The sequence below is a fragment of the Rhagoletis pomonella genome, unplaced genomic scaffold (genome assembly GCF_013731165.1).
Source record: "Rhagoletis pomonella isolate Grant_MI unplaced genomic scaffold, Rhpom_1.0 Rhpom_scaffold_00004, whole genome shotgun sequence".
NCBI classification, from domain to species: domain Eukaryota; kingdom Metazoa; phylum Arthropoda; class Insecta; order Diptera; family Tephritidae; genus Rhagoletis; species Rhagoletis pomonella.
This window is the reverse complement of record NW_023458558.1, coordinates 8,415,564-8,424,696: the sequence shown is the minus strand read 5'-3', so window position 1 is coordinate 8,424,696 and position 9,133 is coordinate 8,415,564.

The window sequence follows — 9,133 nt, the reverse complement described above, 5'->3', positions numbered from 1 at the left end:
TTTTTAAGACTAAATACCTACTTATATGAAACAAGTAATTTTTAGCATAAAAAAAAACCGACTTCAACTCTCATATAAAAAAAAAAAAATATATATATATATGTTGAAATAGTAAGCTAAAATATTAGTCTGGCAACATTGTAACTTGTAGATTTGTAGCCTTAAGAATTTTGATGTATATACAATTGAGGTTAGTCCTTATTAAACCAGCAAGCGAGTAACACTGTGTTTCATTTATACGGAACTTTGCAACAATGGTTATGGGCCCAGCGCCCTGGTGAAATAATTTGTGATTAATAAAACCATCCGTGCGGGAAGCTGTTTAAAGACAAGAACGCTACAAAATTAAAAAAATGAGTGTGCACCTGCAAATAGAAAAACTTGGGGAGGACAATTATGACGTGTGGTCTGTGTCCGTTCGAAGTGTCCTCATAACGACAGATTTATGGAATGTCGTATGCGGAAAATATGTGAAGGCAGAAGGAGCCACCCCTGAAGAAGTGCAAAAGTGGGAAACGGCTGACCAAAAGGCGTTGGCATGTTTAATTTTAAATATTAAACCGACGCAGTTGATGCACATAAAGACGTGCACAACCGCTGCAGAGGCATGGCAAAAGTTGCGCGACATTCATTTGCCAGTTGGTCCGGTGAAAAAAGTTCAGCAGTATCAAAAACTGTTACGTTTAAACATGCAGCACGGCGAAAATGTAGTTCGGTATGTGAGTGAGTTTGTCGCAACAGTCGACAAATTAGCCGAATTAGAAATTCAAATAAACGACGAACTAAAAGTAGTTATGTTGCTTTCCAGCCTTCCCAATTCGTGGGAAAACTTCGTTGTCGCGATTGAGACGCGCGACAGGCTGCCGACGTTCGAAATAGTCAAAGCGAAAATATTAGAAGAAGGAGCACGTAGACAAGAAAAAGATGATCGCGAATGCACGCAAGCTGTTTACACACACACAAATAAATTCGCAGCGCAAAAGCAATACGATTGTCGCAGCATAAACGACGGACAGAGCGATTCCAAAGTAAAACAGAAGAAGGAGCAAGACATACAGCGTTTTAAAGGGAAATGTTTTAATTGCCAGAAAACAGGTCATCGTGCAAGTGAGTGTAGAAACAAGAAAAAGGGTGTAAAGACAGAAATGCGAAGTGAAACAGAAGAATCTTCAAATCATCTGATGTACGGAGGCAGCGATACTAAACAGAAAAAGGACAAATGGTGCATTGATAGTGGCGCTACCTCACATATGTGTTGTGACAAAACTTTGTTTACATCTTTCACTGAGAAAGATACGCGTGTCATGTTGGCTGCCGAGACGTTTATTGAATCGCCCGGTATAGGTTCAGTAGTGCTAAAAAGAGAAAACAGTAAAATTTTGTTACGCGATGTTTTGTTTGTCCCATCTTTGCTTATGAATTTTCTATCAGTGAGCAAAGCAGCACAGTATGGGAATACGACAACATTCAAAAACAACGTTGCAATAGTAAAAAATAAACAACAAGAAGTAGTGCTGCAGGCAGAGAGACTGAATAATTTGTATTTGTACTATGATAAAAAGCAAACTAGTGCTGTTTATTTATTAAATGATTGCTCATTAGCAGAAAAGTGGCATAATCGCTATGGCCACCTAAATATGCAAAATTTAAAGCAATTAAATGACAGTGATCTTGTGCGCGGTATGAATGTGAACAATATGCCAACGAAAATAAACTGCGATACATGCAGTCAGGCAAAAATATGTGCTTTGCCTTTCCCGCAAAGAAATGTACGAACCGCGAATGGAGTGCTAGAGCTAGTGCATTCAGATGTATGTGGCCCCATGAACATAAAATCGTTAGGCGGCAATAGATACTTCGTCACGTTCATTGACGATTTTTCTCGCAAAATTTTTGTTTATTTTATGCAAAGTAAAAATGAAGTTCTAGAGAAATTTAAATCATTTAAAGCTTATGTCGAGTGCCAAACGAGCCGCAAAATTAAATCTTTGCGCAGTGATAACGGCAAAGAATATGTAAACAATGAATTTAATGATTTTTTAGTAAAATGCGGTATTAAAAGACAATTAACCGTGCCGTATACCCCCCAGCAAAACGGTGTTTCTGAGCGGGCTAACCGCACTATTGTAGAAATGGCAAAAAGTTTGCTTATACATGCAAAGCTAGAAGAGTTTTTGTGGGCGGAGGCGGTTCAAACTGCCGTGTACTTGCGTAACCGGTGTCCAACGCAGGCACTCGATGGGAAGACTCCATTTGAGGTGTGGAAGGGACGAAAACCTTCAGTTAAACATTTGCGAATTTTTGGGTCACGAGCCTTTGCGCTAGACAAGACAGTTAAAAACAAATTTATGGCAAAAGGTAAGGAGTTCATATTTGTGGGTTACTCCTGTACAGCGAAGGCGTATCGGTTATATGATCGCCAAAAACGTGGAATCATCGAGCGGCGTGACGTTAGGTTTATAGAAGGTGAATTTGGTGCGCGTATTACTACTGAGCATGAGTCTTCAGATCGAAACGACGACTTTACAACAAACATCATTCGCCTTGAGTCTTATGAAGCTCGAGAAACAGAGCGCTCGCCATCCAATGATGCCATGGTTGAGGTTGAACAACGTGCAAGCTACGACTCCGGCGATGAGGAGGAGGAGTTTGCCACCGCCAGTAGTTCCGAAGAAGAGAACAACGAGCAAGAAGATCAACGTGAAGCAGGTATGTCGCATTCCGAACAAGCAAATGTAACGCGGCGTGGGCCAGGTAGGCCAAAACAACTCCGCACAGGTCAACCGGGTAGACCTAAAAAGCAATATAATTTAGTAAATAGTTTGAATTACATCGAAGATTTAGAAACACCACAAACTGCAGCAGAGGCATTGAGCGGCCAACACGCGCAAGAGTGGCAAAAATCAATGCAAACCGAGTATGACGCACTTATTGCAAATGGTACGTGGTCATTGGTTGAGTTACCTGAAGGGCATAAAGCCATTGGTTCCAAATGGGTGTTTCGCATCAAGCGGAATGTCAACGGCGATATCGAGCGATTTAAATCTAGACTAGTTGCCAAGGGTTGTGGGCAGCAGTTGGGAGTCAATTACTGGGAAACGTTTTCCCCAGTAATTCGCTATGAGACTATACGAATGCTATTTGCTATTGCTGCAGAAAAACAGCTACATATGCATCAAGTTGACATCTCCAACGCATACCTAAACAGCAAGCTTCATGAAGACGTTTACATGAAGCAACCGGAAAACTTTGTGAACAAGAAGCATCCGAGTAAAGTTCTAAAACTACGAAAGGCAATATACGGGCTAAAACAATCCGGCCGCGTATGGAACAACACACTCGACGAAGTTTTGAAAGACATCGGCTTTAACAGGTGCAAGAACGAGCCCTGCTTATACGTTAGTCAGCATCAGCAGCAGTATAACTATATTGCGGTTTACGTGGACGACTTAATCATCATGAGTCCTAGTGAAACCCATATAGCAACAATCAAGAAGAAGATCGCGTCGAAATTCCAAATGCAAGATGGCGGTGCTATACGATACTTCCTTGGTTTGGAAGTGCAGCGAGAGGGTGACAGGGGCGCAATTTACTTGTCACAGAAGAAGTACATAAAATCCGTTCTTGATACGTATGGCATGCAAAACTGTAGAGCAGTCGCTACTCCACTCGACCCAGGTTTCCAAGTCGGCTGTCAAGACGAAACATGTTCCAAGGTAAATATAAAAGAATACCAATCCTTAATCGGTTCTCTTATGTACCTAGCAGTGCTAAGTCGGCCTGATATTCTACACGCTGTGAGCAAGCTGTCTCAGCGCAATACTAATCCACATGCTGAGCATGAAACCGCAGCAAAACACGTTTTGAGATATCTATCTAGTACGGTAGATTTGAGCATCGTATATCGAAAATCTGATGAGCCCGTGAAGGGATTTGCCGACGCAGATTGGGCCAATGACCCCAACGACAGGAAGTCATATTCTGGTTACGCATTTTATTTGGGAAGCAGCGCTTTCTCATGGGCTTCCACAAAACAGAGCGTAACAGCATTGAGTAGCACCGAGGCTGAATACGTAGCCTTGTCAACGGCCACCAAAGAGGCAGTCTATTTAAGCCGATTACTGGCTGAGATTGGGTGGTCCAGTACAAACCCCATGATACTATATGGCGACAACATTAGTGCGCAACATATTGCACGGAACCCCATCCATCATAAGCGTACTAAACATATTGATATAAAATATCATTTTATACGAGAAAAAGTAGAGTCAAATGAAATTAAATTAGAATATGTTTCGACTGATAAAAATGTTGCCGACATTTTAACTAAAAGCCTTAGTAAACAAAAACATTGTAACTTTGTTAAATTACTTGGATTAAAATAATGGTTGTAAAAGAAAATATATCAGCTTAAGAAGAAGTGTTGAAATAGTAAGCTAAAATATTAGTCTGGCAACATTGTAACTTGTAGATTTGTAGCCTTAAGAATTTTGATGTATATACAATTGAGGTTAGTCCTTATTAAACCAGCAAGCGAGTAACACTGTGTTTCATTTATACGGAACTTTGCAACAATATATCTCACGATCCACTGATCGGATCTTAACCAGATTAGTATGGGACCACCTCTGAGACACTACCTTTCCGATGCAAAAAGAATTATCGAAATCGGTTGACGTGGTCCAAACTTATGCGGTAACATACATAAAAAAAAAAAAAAAAAAGATTCCGACGAACTGATAACCTCCTCCTTTTTTGGAAGTCGGTTAAAAAATAAGACCTAAACACCGTAACCATCTGGCCGGTCAGCATATAAAAGAATTGGTTCTAATAAAACGGAGCCCAGGTATTATACAAATGAGTTTTCCTAATTTAAGTTTTTTTAAATTATACAAGTACTAAATTTTTCTTATGCAAAAGGTTGTATAAACTAATAGTATTAGTTACTAAAAACTTCCAAGGTTCATTATTACACTATAGGTATAAGCAAAATAGGCCAAAATACCCATGCACGAAAAATACCACTTTTAGTACATTTATAAAAAATGCGGCAACCATAACTGAGCGCGACGCACTAATACCATGACAAAATGAGACTGTGTTGGTGTGCCCAGCTATGGTATACATACTTTTTTCGGTATAGAACTATCCTAGGGGGTGAGAGCATAAAAATTCCGACATTACTTTTTCACTTGTATTTTTGGACCACCCTAATGCACATACATAAGTGAGTGCAAGTGCATAGCTACTCCAGCGTCCAATGACCGAAAATCTACCAAAGCAACAGTTGACGTCAAGTTAATTTGAATATAAACCCATATGTAGTATCCATTTGTGTATGTAGTTACATAAAAGTGCATTCCTACATACATACATCTTGTAGCAATCGTACAACACTGATGCGACCTCCACTGCAGCATTGACAATCAACAACAACAACTTTCAACGCAAGCAATCCACACAAATGCAACAAGTGCAACGAACAATTGACTGCAGCCTGCAATTGCAGGGGAGTTTGTTGTCGGGGTAAACAAAGTAAAAAAATACCGGCATTAAATTGCGCCAATCAACACTAAATGGCACACTCGTGGCAATGGACACTCTCACTCACTCGCTCGCGGCAGCAACACCGGGGCTGTGGTAGGTAACTACAACAGTGCCAGCCGTGCCACCAGTAGCGACATCGCCCAGCAGATCAATTGCAATCGGCAGTGAAGCATGTCGAATACGCACTAGCAAAACAATAACACAACATACATATACAAATTGGAATGTTGTTACTTTATACATACATACAATATATAAGTATATATTCTTTTTAAATTTGTTTACTCTTTTGAATTTATTTTTTGCGGTTGCGGCGATATTTTAATTATTTCCAATTTCGAATACTGGGCACATACCAAGAGCACCTAAGCTTCATCTAATTTCTGTATATATTTCGAAATAAAAAAAAAAATAAGGATTGGTCACCTATGTTGACTTTCCAATTTGCTCGTAAACTAATAGAGCACCTACATTCATTTTGGTGGTCCTAATTAGTACCTAAAAAGCACCTGTTTTCTCAATAATATTTATCAATGTTTTACGACGTGAGTCAGCTAGGTTGACGGACGTGGGTAACCAAACCAACCAACCAAAAATTCAACCAAAATTACAAACTAAACAATCGACTAAAATTGGCAACATATTGATTTTAAGTGAAAACACTGACAAATAGCGTAAATTTGTAAAAAATTTTAGTACTAGACATAATTTTTGCGATTTAAAAACTATTTATACATTTATGGCCGCTTTAAATCTTAACATAGAATTTTAATAGTTTGAAAAATTGGACATACTTTTTGGTAAATAAAAAATTGGACATAATTTTTGGTCATTTAAAAAGTGGACATAACTTTGAGGAATACCAATACTGGGCACAACTTTTAATAGTTCAATAATTGGACATCATTTTTTGGTAATTAAAACATTGGACAAAATTCGTGGCTGGATAAAAACTGGACACAAATTTTAGGTGATTTTAAGACTAGACAACTTTTGGTAATTTAAAAATTGGACGTAATTTTTGGTCGTATAAAAATTGTACGTAAGTAAGCTATGAGGAATGTAAATACTGGGCACAATTTTTGAACATTTAACAAGTGGACCTCATTTAAAAACTTGATATACTTTTTCAGTAATTTATTTAATTAGTAAACCGATACTTTAGACGCAATCTTTAAAATTACAAGTTACTTGAGAAAACGGGCCTAAGTATGTGATGCTAATTAACAGTGGACTGTAATAGTGTAAATTTACTTATTTTGTTATGCCAAAAATATGTACATACATACATGCATACAAACAGTTAAATAATGCAACTGACAAATAACAGAGCTATCTTTAATCTGAAAGTAAAATGGTTTGCCATAAGCCTTATCCAGTTTAGTTGTTGCTATAATTAGATAAAGGCGCTACCGTATGTAAATACATACATACATTTGAATTTCAAATAGGTACATGCATTTCTGGCTTTCACTTGAATAGTAGTGGCAGGCGTTTTTTCCAGCGACGAGTATGCAAACACCCCACAGCTGAGATAAATAACAACAATAAGAAAACAACGAGCACTCAATCAATTTCTCAGAAGCACCAACGCATTGATATGACTCAGCCGCATCAGCGTGATACGTTTACGTAAAAGACCCCGACTGAAACGCTATACGTACATACATAGTATTTGTATAAATAAGCAACTGAATGAGCAATCAGGCGCAGAGCGAAGAATATTTAAATTAGAATAGAAATTAAGAGTCTGTAAAGTATAAGAGTTGCCTGGCCTTCAGGTGAATTTATGCAAATTGGCGTCGTGTTTAAAATAAAACAAAAACCAAACTACCGTGCAAATGGGCTGACCACCGAATTCCCTACGCACGTGTTTTACCAAAACGAAAACTAAAACAAAATCGAAACTCATTTAAATAAGTACATACATACATACATCGATTTTCAATGAATAGAAAAGAAAAGAACAAAACAATACAGACTATTTATGGAAGGAACCACCACATTTCACATGCATTGACTGGCCTGGTCTGTTAGGCGCGCTATTTATTGGCGGCTCAGCACAGACGCCGGAAGTCATAAGTAATGACGTTGAAAGCTTTGATCGACAGCCAGCAAACAGCGCAGCAACCACACTCGCTAAATATATGTATGTATGTAGTAGAAGTACGGAAGGTAGGAGGAGCAAGGCGTATATAGGGTAGTACATACTTACAACGTTGACGGTCATGGCTGAATGGCCCAACGTCATTTATGAGTTTTGTAAATATCTATGTATGTATCTACATATACACAGTATGGGAAACATAAAATTCAATGCCACTAAAATAATGCACAATATGCAGTAGCTATATATATAACGTCGGAAATGCAACAGGCGCAAGCGAATGGCGGAAGACGTGAAAAATATGGAGAGTATAAAGGAAGCGTACATTGTGAGCAAATCGTTAAACAAAAGGGATACTTGAGCATAAAGATACATTTACACATATACATATATTAATGTACATATGTACATAAGGATGGTCCTTAAATGTAGGAAGCAAATTTAACATCAGGTTTCCGAAGCCTCAACCCCTACGTCGATGCTACTATAGTCGAAGACATCTCATATAAATTTTAACCCCAATTGGAGTCGCTTAAGGCGTGGCGGACAGGGGTCAAAGTTCAGATTACCCTATGAAGACATCTTAACCGACTCCAAGCGGAATCAAAATTTGTATGTGATATCTTCGACTTTAATGGTATCGATTTTGGTTATTAAATGAAAAAAAATATATATATATGTTTAATTTTTTGGGTCTCCATAGAGGCCTTTGAACCCTTTGTGGCACGCCTTAGCCGACTCCAATCGGGACCAAAGTTGATATGTGATATCTGTGACCGTGGTGTTACCGATGGAGGAGGCGAAACTGAAAAAAAAATCGTTCATTTGATATTTTAAGCACCACCCCAATGTACATACATACATACAGTAGGAATGTAAAGGGAAAGGCATGTTATTTGCCTACCAGCATGAGTAACATTTTTACCCAATTATTTACAAAACGTCTCAGCTAATATTACAAACAAGCAGCAACAGTATATACAGTACATACATACATACATATCTATGCAGTAGCAAGATTTAACTGTATTCGCACCCACATAAAAGTTTTTTTAAAGCATACAAAATTTAATAAAAAGCAAATGCGATGTGCAACTTACGGAAGAAATTGCAGTTTCCTGCCTTTTTTTGTCTCTGCTGTGTTCAAAACAAAAACTTTAACAAAACACATGAGTGTGTAAATAAAAAGCACGACAAAATTTTACTACTCTCCGATATGCAGATACAGATGCGGACAAAAGCAAATATGGTAAATACATACATATTGGGCCGTATGCATAAAGACTAAGCAATTAATTTTTCTCAAAATTGTATACCATTCACTAAAATTTATTTGAATCTAGTAAAAGGGCTTTAAAATATTTAGAAAAAGTATTTGTTTAGTTTTTATGCATGCGGCCCATTATATCACTAGACACAAAAATTCAATTACATACAAACTTGAGTAACTATGTAGATATATGTACAATAGGGTGGCCC